Raw genomic sequence first — 17,509 nt, 5'->3', positions numbered from 1 at the left:
GGAGGAAATCTGTGGATTCCAGAAGCTGTGCCCTGAGAAGAGGACACAAGTCTCATAACTGGGAAGGACATTGCCATCCTCCCCAGACCCTCCAGTCTGTTTACAGTATATGAACGTGTAAATGTTTAGGCCCAAGAAAACTTGCTAAGTGTCATCAGAGTGTCAGGTTTCAAATCCCCACCCTCATCGCCATTTTCTACCTGGTGACTTTGGACAAATGACTTTGCCTCTTTGCCTCACTTTACTCATTTATGAGACAGGGATGCCATTTAGTGTTGTCCAGCTCTAGGGTTACTGTGAGGGTGGTTTAAAAGTGACTGCACCTAAAGCTCTTAGTACAATGCCTTGCACATAGTACATAGTAAGTGTTCACAACTGTGGTAACCATTACTATTTTTACTAAAAAAAAATTAATTTGCAGCTAAGTACCAACTCTCTGGCCCTTTCATTTTGGGTATTTTGCAGTGCTGGGGATTGGATCCAGGGCTGCTCTACTGCTGAATTGTTTTTATTTTGAGACAGGAGTCTCATTAAGTTGCCATGGCTAGCCTCAAACTTGTGGTCCTCCTGCCTCAGCCCCTTGAGGATTAGCTTGGATTACAGGTGTGTGCCACCAAGCCTGGTTCCTCTGTTCTTAATTTACCCAGATGGGGTTCTTTGTAGCCTTGGAAATCTGGCCTCCCTACACATGACATCTGCCCCACTGTTCAGTCAGTAGATCTAGGAAGTGTTGTACTAGTCTCTCATTGGGCTAGGGAAGGGGACCAACCAGAGTCACATGGCCAAGGGCTTAAATAATTTCATTTGGGCCATAAAAATTGATTGTGCTCTTATGAGGGTAAGAGCAGAATAATCCAGACATTTTTTATAGGGAAATTTGGGTGTGACTGTTAGATTTATGATAAAACACAATGTCCTGTGACCTTTTTTCCATTCAAGAGAGGGTACCATTTTAAAGTCATTAACAGAGAATATAGTAAACTGGGAATGCTGGATGCCTCTGGGGACAAAAACTGGGTAACTGAAGGACAGAGGTAGCAGGCGACTTATTTTTCACTCTGCATTCTCTTGTACCTTTCTGACTCTGTAGCTTCTGAAGGTCTTGTTTTTTGTTTGTTTTGTTTTTTGTTTTCTTTTGTTTACATCAGTACCTAATGGTAAAGAAATTGAGTCATATTGGAGCAGCACTTGTTCAGGAAGTTACTGGAGTGTTCTGCTCTGGCAGTAATTGAGTCTTTCCTTCCAAGGATAACAAGAGAAAGGCAGAGGCACTAGCCAGGCACAGTGGCACATGCCTGCAGTCCCAGTGGCTCAGGAGCTCAAGGCAGGAGGATCATGAGTTCAAAGCTAGCCTCAGCAAAAGCAAGATGCTAAGCAACTCAGCAAGACCCTGTCTCTAAATAAAATACAAAAAAGGGTTGGGAATGTGGCTCAATGGTGGAGTGCCCCTGAGTTCAAAAGCATGAGGCACCAGCTAATCAGGTGGGAGGTTGCTGTCATTGGTTAGGACAGGGTGACCAAAACTGCAGATTGACACAGCCCTGGATGCTAAGATTTTCTTTCCTGTCAAAAATTCCCAAGTGAGCCAAGCATGGTGCCACACACCTAAAATCCTAGCCACTTGGGAGGCTGAGGCAGGAAAATCACAAGTTCAAGACCAGCCTCAGCAACTTAGTAAGGCCCTAAACAACTTAGTGAGACACTGGGGATGTGGCTCAAGTGGTAGCGGACTCGCCTAGCATGCGTGAGGCCCTGGGTTCAATTCTCAGCACCACATAAAAATAAAATAAAAGAAGAATATTGTGTCCAACTGAAAAACTAAAAAAATAAATAAATTTTTAAAAATTAAAAAAAATTTAAAAGGCTGGGAATGCAGCTCAGTGGTTAATCTCCAGTTTCAAAAAAATGAAACAAGTGAGCGTTTCGGTGATCAAGACAGTGGTTTCAGAGTTGCCAGGAAGGGACCTTAGGCCCCCAGCCTTCTACTCCACAGTGCCTTAGGTATGGCCCCATCCTCATTTCTCTAAGGTGCCTGCTCCAGCTCCAGGCCCTCCAGCCAGAAGAAATAGGGAAAGAGGCCTGGCACTGCCCTTTAAGGAAAGTTCCCCAAAGTCACTTGACACTTCTGTTTACGTCCCCTCAGCCAGAACCTAGCCAAACCCAGCTCGAGGGAGGCTGGAAAATGTTTGGACTCTGGGTGGCCATGTGCCTCGCTAAAAATAGGGGCCTCTGTTAGCAAAGAAACAGGAGGGACAGGAAGTGGGAGAGGATCGTATCTCTGCCTGTGGTGTATCAGGACCTTTTTCCCATTTGGGCTCAACAAAGTTCAGAATATTCTCCTAAACTCCTCAGATGGAGTACTGCTGGGGTAGGGTGAGACCAGGGACTTCTCCCCCCACCCCCCCACAAAAAAAAAAAAGAAATGCAGAACTAAGACCCTGACTTCTTCACTTTCCCTTTTCCTTTCTTGAAAATGTTATGCCTGAGTTATATATATAAACAATGATATTTAAATTAGATCATATTCCCTTAGCAGTATCAGGCAGTTCAGAATGGTCCTGAACTGATGGAAAATGTGACTGTCAAACATTCGTTCCAAAATAACATGACTGCCAAACTACTACATCTGAACTCCAATGCTGGGTCACGGGCATAGAATGATACATAAAGTTGTTTTCTTCATTTTTCTTTTTCTTTTGGTAGCAGGGATTAAACCCAGGGGCGCTTAACCACTGAGTCCCAGCCCAGTATGTCGCTAAGTTGCCAAGGCTGGCTTTGAACTTCTGATCCTCCTGCCTCAGCCTCCCAAGCTGCTGGGATTCCAGATGTGCACTATCACATCTGGCTTCCAGTTTATTTGTAATGTAGTTCTCTATTATTGTTGAGCAATTATTGACTAATTTAATACTAGATTTAATTCCATAAGGAAAGCGACCATGCAAAAAAAAGGAAAAAATAAGTAAACTGGAGAAATTAATTTCAACTTTTTTATTTAAAACCAACATGTCCAAAATATTTCAGCATGTCATCAGCATAAAACATAAAATTGAGAAGTTTTAACATGCTTCCTGCTGTTTTGGAAATCCAGCATGTTTTACACCTCAGGCTTCAAGTACTCAATGCATACAGCCTGAGGTCGGCCATTCAGCTCCTTCACTTGCTACCCTAGCAAATTTCCAGCAAGTGCCTTTTGGAGCTTCAACCTGCCAGAAGTCATTTTCTGTTGCCTGTTAACCTGGCCTAAAATCCAAGGTCTATTTGAAAGTGGGAAATCCATACTCAGAAAAGGCAAAGAGAGCCCCTTGTGGGAAGACCCGAACCTCACCACCTCCTTAGAAAGATTTCTCGGCTTCCCAGGCCTTGAGGCTTGTGCTTCTCAACCTTTCTGGAAGAGCCCCTGATGGGCTGGGGAAGTCAGGAGTTTAGAAGAATGGTGTTCCTGTGCCCTCTGTCTATCCTTCCAGTAAACAGGCCTGACCGATTCTTTTGTCACACATGTCAGGCATGAGTAGACTGTGATAAAGTTCCAAGTCAAGGGAGCATGACATCAACCGAGGTTGACATTAAAAATAACAGCAACCAAACTCTCCCCAGATAGACTATACTGGTCTCCCAGGTGTACAAGTAACTCATTCAGTCTTCTGTGACATAGTGCCTAGGGTAGGCAAGAGTTTGCAGACTGGGTGATAAATCCTCTGGTCTAGCAGAAATGGACCTGGGCTAAGATGCGTGAGACTCAAGTTCTAGTCCTCACTGGGCTGCCCATGAGCAGCATTGCCTTAGGTATGCTGCCTCTGTTCTTCTGTGACTCAGTTTCCCAATCTGTAAATGGAGATTAGACTTGCAGCTGTGTCCATCGACTTCCAAGCATCTTGTGAGGCATCCAGGCTGGAAGGGATTTGTGTGTGGCCTAGCTGTGCTGCCACACAAGTGGATGGAACTGGTAGCTGCTCATAGAGTAAGTCTCAGCCAGATCCTCACTCGCACTTGACACTCCTCCCTTTGAGGAACTGTCCTGAGACCTGGAGCTGAGCCCCGTGACTCTGCCCAGAGACCCTCATCCCAGGTGTCAGCAGGAGCTGCAGCTGATCCTGGCATTCCCTCACCACTGTCCAGGATACCAAAAGCACCATCTAAACTGGATGTTCTACTTATCTTGCTGGTTGTCTCTCTTCCCTGGTAGAATGTGAGCTCCACCAGCACAGGGATTTTTGTTGTATTTTCTGCTTATCCTCAAGGCTTAGCACAGTGCCTGGCATACATCAGGGGCTTTAAAAGTAGTGGTCAGACTAAGGGCTCAATGGAAGAACATGTGCTCAGCATGTGCAAAGTCCTGAGTTCAATCCCCAGCACCAAAAAATAGCTAATTTTTAGCCAGGTGCACTGGTGCATGCCTGTAATCCCAGGAGCTCCAGAGGCTGAGACAGCAGGATCTCGAGTTCAAAGCCAGCCTCAGCAAAAGCTAAGTGCTAAGCAACTCAGTGAGACCCTGTCTCTAAATAAAATACACAGTAGGGCTGGGGATGTGGCTCAGTGATCGAGTGCCCTGTTTTCAATCCCCAGTACACGCCCCCTGCAATTTTTAAATATGTTGGTCAAATAAATAAATATCTGAAAGAGTGGACTCAACTGTAAATTCCCCCTTAGAATGTAGCATTGGGAAGGAATTGAGGGCCTCCTGAGGTCGGCAGGCCTGGACCGAATCCCTGCCCACTTTATGGCTCCTTTGAAGGTGCTCCTCATCCTGAACCCACAGTTCAGCTCAGATGTCCTGGCTGCAAAATGTCCCTATTCAAGGACTATACAAGCCTGATTCCTCTTGTCCTCGTACCACTTCACAAGTTTCAATTCCAACTTTGCCCAGAGAGGGCCCCTCACAGGGTTGAAACCAGGGCCATGGGCCCTGACTCCCGCTTCTCTCTTCCCCCCTTTCCTGCCTGTGGGCCTGGGCCCCAAATCTGGCCCCAAATACAAGAGCCAAAGCCAAACACTTCTAGTATATACCACTATGGGTGATTTATTTAAGGGTCTCCAAATAATCACTTAAGTGTCACCATGGCAACCTGAAGAGTTGCCATGGAAACTGGAGCAAAAACTGTCCCCATGGAGACACCTGGGAGACTCCATAGGAAATCATTACCAGGTGGAGGAAGCCGGAGCGGGAGGAGTTGGATAAATAACAGAGCCCCAAGCCCTGTGTGCTGGTGGGAAAAGGGGGCCTGAGGGGGGCAAAGTGGGAAAGGCAGGCTGGTTAGTGATCCCCACCACTCCAGCCCCCCGTCACTGCACAGAAGAGGCCTGAAAGGAAAGACAGGACCCCACTAGCAGAGGCAGCCCCCAGGAAGGACGTGAGAAGGAGCTTCATTTTTCCCTGTATGCTCCTTGGTACTGTTGGAATCTCTTTTTATCATAGGTGTGTAAAGACTATTCCAAAATTCAACAATTCATTTAGTGAACACTTACTATGTTAAATAGTTCAAATCCTCAAACCAACCCCATGACAGATACCGTCTCCATTATACAACTAAAGAAACTGCTGTTCCAGAAGGTCCAGAAAGTGGCTGAGAGTGACACAGATCAATGAGAACCAAACCCAGGGCTCTTGTGCTCCCTTAAGCAAGTCTGGGTTCTTTGCCCATAGCACACTGACACAACGAGCAGCCGTCGTCCCTGTAGGCCTCAGTTTCCTCAACTGTAAAATAGGTAGTTTGGATTGAATGAAAGCAAAGTTCCCTCTGGCTTGACATTCTCAGCTCATTAAGGTTTTTCCTCAGAACCTGAAGAGTCACCACTGTGGGTGAGCGTTAGGGAGTGTGGTGAGGGAGAAGCAAAGGAATGGTGACAGCAGCCCCCAGGGACCTTTGAGAGCCTCTGAGGCCAGGCACAGTGGCACATGCCTGTAATTCCAGCAACTCAGGAGGCTAAGGTGGGAGGATCACAAGTTCCAGGCCAGCCTCAGCAACTTAGCAAGACCCTGTCTCAAAAAAAGAACAGAAAAAAATTTAAAAGGACTGGGGATGTGGCTCAATAGCAAAGCACTGAGGGATTCAATCCTCAATACCAAAAAAGAAAGAAAGAGAACATCTGGATTCTGAGCATAGGAGAAGGAAAGAGACTGAGCCATCAGGAAAATGCAAACCATAAGCACCGGAGCTAAAATAAAGGCAAGCAATCAGAAGGGTTGCAAGAACGTGGAGAAATCAGAACTCTCTTACACTCCTGGTGGGAATGTCAAAGGACCTTAGGACATTGTTTGGCAATTCCTTAAAAGATCAAACTCACTACTGGGTGCACTGGTGCCCACCTGTAATCCTAGTGATTCAGGAGACTGAGGCAGGAGGATCATAAGTTTGAGGACAGCCCAGAACGCTTATTTGGGCTCTGGCTCAAAATAATATCAAAAGCACTGAGGAGATAGCCCAGTGGTAGAGCACTTGCCTGGCATACATGAAGCACTGAGTTCTAGCCCAAGCACTACAGAAAAAAAAAAAATTTTTTTTTCCAAGGCTCAGTCAGTGGTACACAACCATAACCCCAGGTACTGGGAAGGCAGAGTCAAGAGACTCAGCAGCTTAGTGAGAAATTGTCTCAAAATAAAAAATAAAAATTTATTATTTTTTTAAAGTGGGCTAGGCTTGTAGCTCAGGGGGAGCACTTGCCTAGCATATGCCAGGCCCTGGGTTCAATCCCCAGCACCACACACACAACACCCCCCCCCCACACACACACACAAATGAATAAAGACTAAACACACTTACTACATGACACAGTCATTCTTATTCTTACCTAATAGAAATGAATACATACCTCCACATAAAACTATATTCAAGGCTGGGTACGGTGGCACAAACGTGTAATCCCAGCAACCAGGGAGGCTGAGGCAGGAGGACTGCAAGTTCAAAGCCAGCCTCAGCAACTTAGGGAGGCCCTCTAAATAAATTTTTTTAAGTTACTTTTTTAAAAAAATATTTATTTATTTTTTAGCTGTAGTTGAACGCAACATCTTTGTTTTATTTATTTGTGTTTATGTGGTGCTTAGGATCGAACCCAGAGCCTCCTATGTTCGAGGCGAACGCTCTACCACTGAGGCACAACCCCAGCCCCTCTAAATAAAATCTTAATAAAACTGCTCAGTGGTTAAGCGTCCCTGGGTTCATTCCCATGCAAAAAAAAAAAAAAAAAAATATATATATATATATATATATATATATATATTTATACACACACATACATACATATATATTCTTTTTCTTTTAAAGAGAGCGAGCGAGAGAGAGAGAGAGAATTTTTTAATATTTATTTTTTAGTTTTTCTGCAGACAGAACATCTTTCTTTGTATGTGGTGCTGAGGATCGAACCCGGGCCGCACGCATACCAGGCAAGCGTGCTACCGCTGGAGCCACATCCCCAGCCCCATACATATATATTCAAAAATGTCCATAACAGCATTATTTGTAAGACTATGTGTGACATGATGGAACACTTTGGTCCCTTACCAATGCCAGCTATTATCATTTAATATATAAACGTGTGTGTGAATACATATTTGCTAATGTAATAGGGCAAAGTGTTATTCGTTATTTTAATTCATTCTTCTTTGTTTACTCCTGAGGTTCAACTTTTTGTTGACTTTCTCTTTTTTCCACAAGTTGCTGCTTTTACAGCTAAGAGCAACCAGCAGAAAAAGTCACTGGGCCACCTCAGTCCCACTAGTGTTTCACTGCTCCATTTTTGATAACTTGCATCATCTTTGACACTAGGTATGCTAATCAGAGTTCCTGGTAACAAGAAATAGAAACCAAATCTGGCTAATAAAGCAGGAAAGTTTTATTTGGTTTTGTTTTTGGAAACATGTCAGGCAGCTCATAGATCATGATGGTTGGAAACCCAGGATGAGAAAATGGACAAAAATCAAGGGTGACTGGCAGCAGAGAACCCGGCTGGTCACACCCCAGGCTTGGTCTGGTCAGGACACTGACCATGGTGCCAGTGGACCTGGATCTGCCTCAGCACCCGCTGCCAAAATAGAACTCTCATTTCTCCTTTGGCAGGATCATCCAGTTGCCACCTAGCCACCAGGGAGCAGAGAACAGAGATAGTGAGGGCTGGGGATGTGGCTCAGTGGTTAAGCACCCATGGGTTCAATCCCCAGTACACCCTCTCCCCCAAAGGAAAAAAAAAAACTACTAAAAAAATGTTCATAACAACATTATTTGTAAGCCTCAGAGATAGTCACTCTAGTCCTGAGGAATGGGAGGAATGGAGGGGCCTTGGCATGATGGAGAAAGGGGGATTTAGGTGCTGGGCTCTAAGAAATGGTGCCCATGAAGCTTAGTACTTTGTACTTTGTACTTAGGGTACAAAGCATCTCTATGTCCGTAAAGATAACTGTTAAGAGTTTCTTAGGTAGACAGTACCCTGCTGAGCTTTAAATGACCCTCCCATTTCTCTCTTTTTTTTTTTCTTCCAGTGATGCTGGGGATTGAACCCAGGGCCACAGGCTTGTTAGGCAAGACTCCATAAGTGAGCTACAGCCCCTGCCTTTAGCTCTTAAAATAATCCTAAAATGATGTCATTCTGTTGGTTTTGCAAATGAAAAAAAACCAAACCCAGAGTGGTTCTATCCTTGTTCCTGGGACACACAGTAAATATCCTAGTCAAAATGCAAACCCAGCTCCAAGTCTAAAGTCACACTCCAGAAGACCTCCCAAGTGGCTGCTTTGACCGTCACAACTCGGCTTCTCAGCTACCCAAGTGAGCAGGTAGCAGATTATAACCCCACCCTTGGGACTCTAGAGCCGTCCCATCAGGTCTTTGGTGTTCTTCTAAATCCAGCAGGGCTCTCACTGTGATTGTCGTATGGAAACACTTTGGTGAGGTGTTTTCTTCATATTCTTTGATTTAGCTAACATGTCAAATGTGTATTTTAAAAGACGCGTTTAGCTGGGCGCAGTGGTGCACACCTATAATCCCAGCGACTTTCGAGGCTGAGCCAGGAGGACGGCAAGTACAAGGTCAGCCTCAGCAATTTAGCAAGACCCTCAGCCACCCTGCCTCCAATAAAAAACTAAAAGGGCTAAGGATGTAACTCAGTAGTAAAGCAGCCCTGGGTTCAATCCCTAGTACTCCCCCCCACCAAAAAAAAAAAAAAAAGGTATTTCAAAACTCCTGTTGCCACGTGTGATGATGAGTAGCTGGCATCAGATTTATTCTTTCTTGGCTTCTGCCATAAACAACTATAAAGGTTGGATAAAATATATCAATGCATTCCTTACCTGGGACATCTATCAATGCAGAGCTATGCTCACTGACAAAGTTCTCTTTGGCTTTCACCTGTGGACATACTCTGAACCACGGGAGATGGAGCCCAGGGCAAGAAGAGTTCCACTGGGTGAAGAGAGAGAGAGTGCAAGGTCATCGAGGGCAGCTGGGATGGGGGAAGAGAGGGAGATGCAGAGAAGGAACCCCCAAATTCTATATGAGTCTCTCTTTTGAGGGCACAGGAAGTTCTTCCTTCCTTCCTTCCTTTCTTCTTTTCTTTTTCTCTGCAGTACCAGGGAGCAAACCCAGGAACAAAGAAGCTTTTCAAAGGGATGGACATGGTCTATATTTTGATTGTGACAGTAGTTACACATGTGTTGGAAATAAAAGTCATTGAACTGGGCTCTGGAAATGAGTGGATTTTATTGTAAATAAATGGAGACATTGTATGTTCTGTATTTACTTTTATTCAGCTTTTATTCGAAGAATATATTTTTTCAGGCTCACCAATCATCTCCAACAATCTGAATGAACACACAAAATTGCCCTAGATTCTTTCCTAATAATTTCACAAGTACTGCGATGATTATCATATGCTAAAATATTTTGAGATTGGCATTACTCATTTTAAGTCCCTAAATCTTGTGTTTTAAATAAGTAAAGTTGATCAAAAAAAAAAAAAAACACTCAACATGTACAAGGCTACTGGGTTTGACCCCCAGCAACAAAAATAAAAATAAAAAGCAATAAAAATTCTCCTTCTTGAGGCATGGGTGACTCCTAACATCCAACCCCATCAAAAGGCAAGAAAACAGATGAAGTCATGTGAGCAGTGTGTCCCTGTGGTCCAGCTACCCAAGAAGATGAGGCAGGAGGATCACTTGAACCCAGGAGTTTGAGGCCAGCCTGGGCAAGGTAGCAAGACCCCCCCCAACTAAAAAAAAAAAGGCTTAGGGGGACAGATGCTGTAGGTGGGCAGCAGGGACGAGGTTTCAGAGGATTTTTGGAGCTGGGAAGCTGCACATTGGTCCAGCCAGAGTGGAGAAAACTTAGCAAAGACCCAGGGCTTCCAGTGGAGGCCATACAACTAAAGTTGAGGGCCACAGCTTATTAATGGGAGTGGAGACGACAATGACCACCCAATGTCAGAAGCTGGAAAATGAATGAGTGACAGCCCATTTAGCAGATATAAGGGAGCTTAATCCTAAGATGTCAGGGGGAGAAACTAAAAGCAACTAGATTTTACTCTGAAATGTCAAAAGGCTAAAAAATTGATGGCACAAGAATTAGGGGTGAAGATGCAGCTAAGAATAAAAGAATTGTTTGACAATTTAAGAAGAGATCAGGTATCCCAATTGGTGAAAAACCAAAATTTTATTCTCAGAGACAATTAAATTAGAAGTTCACTAGATTGGAATATATTGGATTCAACTGGTAAGAGAGCTCTGTATTTAGAGCAGGGATATATCTGGGTGTAGAGGATCATGCCTATCATCCCAGCTACTCAGGAGGCTGAGGCAGGAGGATCACCAACTCAAGGGTAGCCTGGGCAATTTAGCAAGACCCTGTCTCAAGGTAAAATTTAAAAGGGGGCAGGGATGGAGAATGTAGCTCAGAAATGGAGCACTCCTGAGTTCAATTAGTATCCAGAGAGAGAGAGAAAACACTGAGGATATAGCTCAGTGGTAGAGTGCTTGCTTGCCTACCACTACAAGGCCCTGGGTTCAATCCCTTTAGTTCTGAAAGAAAAAAGATAAAATAGAGGATGAAATAAACATTTACAGGTAAATGCTGTACCACTGAGCTACATCCCCAGCCCTGGAAGCAAACATTTGCAGACAGGGTGGAACCCCAGCTTTCTTCATTCGGTCAGTCCTCAAGAACAGGTAACACCAGGTACCTGATGAAAGAGTCTACTTTGAGAAATCCGACTAGCACCCCCAAAAAGACCTGGAGTGCTGGGACATAACACAGTGTTAGAGCACTTGTCTACCACATACAAACCCTGGATTAAATCCCCAGGAACGGGCTGGGGATGTGGCTCAAGCGGTAGCGCGCTCGCCTGGCATGTGTGCGGCCCGGGTTCAATCCTCAGCACCACATACAAACAAAGATGTTGTGTCTGCCGATAACTAAAAAATAAAATATTAAAAAAAAGTAAAATAAAAAAATAGATCCCCAGGAACACAAAAGAAGTGAGTGGAGAAGGAGGAGGAAGAGAAAAAGAAAGAAAAAGATCTAAAAATGTCAAATTCAGGTATAGCAACACATGCCTGTAATCCCAGCAGTGGGAGACTGAGGCAGGAGAATTGCAAGTTCAAGGCCAGCCTTGGAAATTGAACAAGACCTTTTCTCAAAATAAATAAAAAGGGCTGGGGACGTAGCTCAGTAATAGAGCACCCCTGGGTTCCATCTCCAGTACAAAATGAAAAAGAAAGAAAGAAAAAGAAATATCCAAAGGATGAAATGGAGTTCTTAAATATTAAAAATACAATGGTCTGATAGAAAGTGCCTGGAGTCTCAGAATTTGAAAAGCTGGATTAGGAGAATCCCTTGAATCCAGGAGCAATCTAGCAAGTTCCTATCTCAAAACAGAAAATTAAAAATATAATATCACAAATCAAATAAATCAATAAAAGGATTGGAAAATACAGTTGAGATAAATCTCACAAAAGGTAGTGCAAAAATATAGAACTGGAAAATACCAATTGGGTAAGAAAATTAGAACTCATTGAGGAGGCTCAACTTCTGAACAATAGAACTTCCAAAAAAAAAAAAAAGAAGAAAGAAAGAAAAGTAAAGAAGATGGAATGGATAAAATGATCAAGGAAATACTTGAAGAAAAATTTTCTAACACCAGATACATTATTTCCAGATTTAAAGAGTTCACTGTGTGCCCAACATGATGGATGAAGTGGACCCACATCAAGGTAAACCATTACGATTCCGGACGCTGAAGATGAAGCAAAGGTGCTACAAGTCTCTAAAGGGAAGGAGGAATAGATCAGAAATCAGAGTGACTTGAATCTCTCGAAAGATACATTGGCAATTAGAAGACTTGCAACGCTTTCAAAATTCTGAAGGAAATTGTCTCCAAATTAAAGTTTTATACCCAACCAAATTATCAATGAAGTTTGAAGGTAGAAAAAACACTTTCAGTCGTTTATGGTTTTAAAAAATTTTTTTTTTCACCTACTCATGAGGCTTCCAAAGGATGTGTTTCACCAAAATTATGTAGTAAACCAAGAAAAAGATGACAGGAAACAGGAATCTGACCCAAGGGTGATGAAGAGAATCCTAGGGTATTAGTGAAGAGAGGTAGGAATGAAAAGAGGCTCACAAGACAACCAGCCCAAACCAGATGAGGTCAGAAAACCCAAAGAGACCTCCACAAGAAAATATAACGGGGGAACTGAAAGCTATGGCATTGAGTACAGAGAAAAATATGATTCCAGGCCAAATAAAAAATTGAACAGAAAATGATGAATAGAGCCCATTATAGGCTTTATAGTATAAACACTTGGAGGGCTGAAGGTAGAGCTCCGTGGTAGAGTGCTTGCCTAGCATCTGCAAAGGCCCTGGGTTCAATCCCCAGCACCCCTCTGAAGGGAAAGTGAGCAAGGAGAGAAAGGTAAGTGAGAAATGAAAGGTGGAGACCAGGCAGAGATACACAGGAGAGTTTATTTGTCAGAGCTGACAGATAAAGTCCGTCTCTCTACAGTAGAGAGAGGCAAAATAGGCTTGAGTTCTGGGACCTTTATGGGGGAAGCTCAGGAATCAGAGCTGGGTGAGTCCTAACATGGGCCTTTAGGGGTTGGGTTGGTATGAGGAGTGGTGGTGAGTCTTTAGGCAGGAAAGTGAAAATTAAGATAGCAGCTGTCATTTAAGATGGCCATCCAGATGCTAAGCAAGGACCTAAGACCCTCCAAACACACACACCCAAATACATAAGCATAGTCTTTACCCAGTGGGAATAATGTGAACAATGACTGTTGCTCTCATCAAATTATTATATGACTGCATTGGGAGGATGGGGGCTGGCAAGGGTGAGTGGCTTTGTTACAAGGAGGAAGACAGTAAATGATGTCCAAAATTGAAAAGAGCAGAGTTAAGTAATAAATATATTATTGAGAGAATTAGAGACAGATGCCAAAAAATCCAATCATAAACATTGAAGGCGTATGTTTCAGTAGAAGGATTCGTAACTGATGAGGGAGCAGAGGGCTCCTTTTCACAAGTCTTACATTCTTTGACTCCTTCAATCTTATATGAATGAAACCCCAATACAAATTCAAACTTTGTCACAAGCTCTGTCTCCGAATGTATAAGCGGAGGTAGGCAAATATAGGAAGGAAGCGATTCAAGTGATACGCAGACAACGGATCCAGTATCCTAAGAGAAAGTTTGACACTGGGGTGGGGTGCTTGCCTGGTGTGCGTGCTCAAGGCCCTGGGTTCTCTCACCAGCATTGCCCCCCACCACCACCACAAAAAAGGGAAAGTTTAGTGGTTTTCAAAGGGAAGGAAAGAGGACTTATAGGTAAGAGTAACAGACACTTCTAGAAACAGGCAAGCAGACAGTGACAACGAGACTGTTGCCGAAAGCCCAGTCCTTGTCCCCAGTGTCAATCCAATAATGAGGACATGGTTTTGAGAAAAAGGAAAAAGAAGATTTATTGCTTTGGTAGCAAGGGAGAAACACGGAGGACTCCTGTCCCAAAGGCTGTGATTCTGCCCTTCAGCAAGAACAGGGGACTTGTAGAGAGGTGATTCAAAGGCCAAATTCCAAGTGTTCTGTTGGAGCCATAATTCACTTGTTAATTTGGGAGATAGTTATTTCTGAGATCGCCTAATACCCTCCCCAAAGTCTGGATTGCTTTGTTCCTATGGTGGGTGTGTACTCAAGGACAGATAAATCTGCCTAGGATGGGGAAGAAAGGTAATCCTGTTTTTCCCTGAGATTAGGGAGAGGGAGAGATAAGGGAGGAGCAGGGAGAGAGGAAGAGAAAGAAACGTCTGTTTTAAAAATAAGTTGTAGCCAGGGGCACATCCCATCGGCTCAGAAGGCTGAGGCAGGAAGATCGCAAGTTCAAAGCCAGCCTCAGCAATTTAGCAAGGCACTAAGCAACTCAGACCCTACCTCTGAGTCTACAAAATAGGGCTGGGGATGTGGCTCAGTGGTCGAGTGCCCCTGAATTCAATCCCCAGTACAGTAAATAAGTAAATAAATGAGCTGCAGAAGCAGAGCTTCAAGGGTTATATTCAAAGCATAAAGTGGCCCACTGTATGAGATCTCCTTATACTGATCCAGGAAACCATCTGTCTGATAACAAATTACCTGAGACTGGGTAATTCATATAGAAGAGAAGTTTATTTGCCCCACAGTTCTGGAGGCTGGGTAGTCTAAGAGCATGACATGAGCATCTGCTCAGCATCTGATGAGGGCCTCGTTCTGCATCATATTATGGTGGAGACCATGGATGTGACAACAGAGCAAGCCTAGTAGCAGCCATGGTCTCTTTTTCCCTACCCTCATGACCTCATCTAACCTAATTCTCTCCAAAGGCCCACCTCCAAATGCCATTGACATACGAGTTTAGGGATTGAGTTTCTAACACATGAACTTGTGGGGGACACATTCAAACACTAGCACCATGATATAGAGCATAGCCTTGAAGTGGACCTTTTAGGATGCTGCCCTTTTCTCCTAGGAGTGGAAGGTGTCGAAGCTTCTCCAGGGAAGGGGAAATGGGTTGAAAGTCTCTGGACTCAACCTAGCCATTGCTTCCCCTTTCCTATGCCTCTTCATCCTCCCTTCCTTCCCTGTCCATCCTCCAGCAGACCCCTGCTCTCTGCGCCCCAGGGACTCCTGCTTAGAGGTGCTCCTGTTTGCAGAGGGGATTAGCCCTTCAGAGCCAGCAGACAAACCTGGCTTTATTTTTACCCCCACATCCTCTCTCCCCAGCCCTGTTGGAAATATCCACATAAACAGCTCAGCCGACCCACCTGCACAGCTTCCCCAGACGCTCCACACCCAGACGGTGGTGCCTGAGTAAAGCTGCAGAGAAAGGGAAGGCATTAGGGGAGAATTAAGGTGAGGAAGTGACTCAGCCCAGCCTAAGCCTGCAGGCATCTGGCTGAGTACTCCGGAGGCACAGTTTCAGCTTTCAGGTTGGCCTGGGAGGAGTGTTGCTCAACTGTGACTGTGTCACTGGGCACAGCAGGTGGGAGGGGAGCTCTGGCCTGGTTCCTGTCCCCACACCTGGTCTCCAGAGCCTCTCGGGTGGGCTGGTGGGAGTCCCCTTCCTTGGATTGTTCATGTCAACGTGTTTCCTAGTCCTGGATGCTTTTCCCTTGTGTGGGGTGGAACCAGATTGGGGAGGTGACTCTAAACAGGAGATGACTTCACTCCCGAGAGAAGCTGCTCACTCGAAGGATAGAGAGTGCTGGGCCCTTAGGGCCCCCATGGTTGGGAACAAGCCTCCTGAGGCTCAGAAGAAAGTCAGTGTCCTTTAAAGAAACTATGTGACCTTGCAGTCAGACAATTAGGGCCTCACCAAGTTGCTTGACTTTGGACAAGATACAAGCCTCTCAGAGACTGTATCTTCTTCTTCTTTTTTTTTTTTTTTTTTTTGTACCAAGGACTGAAAGAGGGGCTCTGACCACTGAGCCCCAGCCCCAGCCCTAATTTGTGTTTTATTTAGAGACAGGGTCTCACTGAGTTGTTTAGCGCCTCACTGTTACTAAGGCTGGCTTTGAACTCAGGATCCTCCAGCCTCAGCCTCCTGAGCCACTGGGATTACAGGTGTGCAGCACCGCACCCAGAAGAGACTGTGTCTTCACTATACAAACTCTGCAAAACAAAACCACCTCAACTGTTGAATTTGTTCTCTAATTTGCTCCATAAACACTATATGCCAGGGTCTAGCCTCAGTTCAGAAAGGTTTTTTTTTTTTTTTTGGTACTGGTACCAGGAGCCCTTAACCACTGAGCCACATCCATAGCCCTTTTTCATATTTTTATTTAGAGATAGGGTCTACACTGGGTTGCTTAGGGCCTCACTAAGCTGCTGAGGCTGGCTTTGAACTCGCCATCCTCCTGCCTCAGCCACCTGAATGACAGGTGTGTGCCGCCGTGCCTCGATAGAAATAATTTTAAGGAGTAAGCCACCTCACCACCATTAAGAAGACAACACTCAGGCTGGGGCTGTGGCTCCGTGGTAGAGTGTCTTCCTAGCTTGCGTGAGGCACTGGGTTGGATCCTTAGCACCACATAAAAATAAATAAAATAAAAGTACTGTGTCCATCTACAACTAAAAATACGTAAAAGAAGAAGAAGAAGAAGAAGAAGAAGAAGAAGAAGAAGAAGAAGAAGAAGAAGAAGAAGAAGAAGAAGAAGAGTGCGACTATGAAAACAAACAAAAAAACCCAGAGGATAACAAGCATTGGTGAGGACGTGAGAAAGTGGAACTCTTGTGCACTGTTGAAATGAAGGTGAGATGGGACAGCCATCATGGCCCACAGTACAGAGTTTCTTCAGAAAATGAGACACAGCATGAGCATGTTTGGCAGCAATTCTATTTCCTAGTCAAAAGGTGGGAGCAGCCAGGGGTCCATCAGGGAGTGAAGGGAGAGCAATGGTGCTGTACACACGCGATACAGGACTCTTCGCCTGAAGAAGGAAGGAAATTCCAACACATGCCACGACATGAATGAACCTCGAGGACATCGTGCTCAGTGAAACAGGTCATTCACAAAAAAGACAAATACTACGTGATTCCATTTGTATGAGGTGCCTACGGGAGTCCAATCAGAGAAACAGGCCGCAGAATGGAGGGTGCCAGGTAGAGAATTATTATTTAATGAGTACAAGGGTTTCAGCTTTGCAAAATGAGAAGTGCTCTGGAGATCGGTGGCACAACAGTGTGAATGCATTTATTACTTCTGAACTGTTCACGTAAAAATGGTGAGGACGGTAAGTTTGATGATATGTAAACTTAACCTCAAATTGTGATGTATTATACATATTATAATAATAATAAGAGCTACAGAATAATTTAATTTTTTTTTCCTAAGAAAGAAAGACTGAGTTTCTTTCCCAACATAACCATATCCTTGGGCTGGGGAGGTGGCTCAAGCGGTAGCACGCTCACCTAGCATGCGTGCAGCCCAGGTTCGATCCTCAGCACCACATACCAACAAAGATGTTGTGTCCGCCGAGAACTAAGAAAAAATAAATAAATATTAAAA

This window comes from Urocitellus parryii, chromosome 5 (assembly GCF_045843805.1).
Source record: "Urocitellus parryii isolate mUroPar1 chromosome 5, mUroPar1.hap1, whole genome shotgun sequence".
In the NCBI taxonomy this organism is placed as follows: Eukaryota; Metazoa; Chordata; class Mammalia; order Rodentia; family Sciuridae; genus Urocitellus; species Urocitellus parryii.
Note: the sequence above shows the minus strand (reverse complement) of the source record.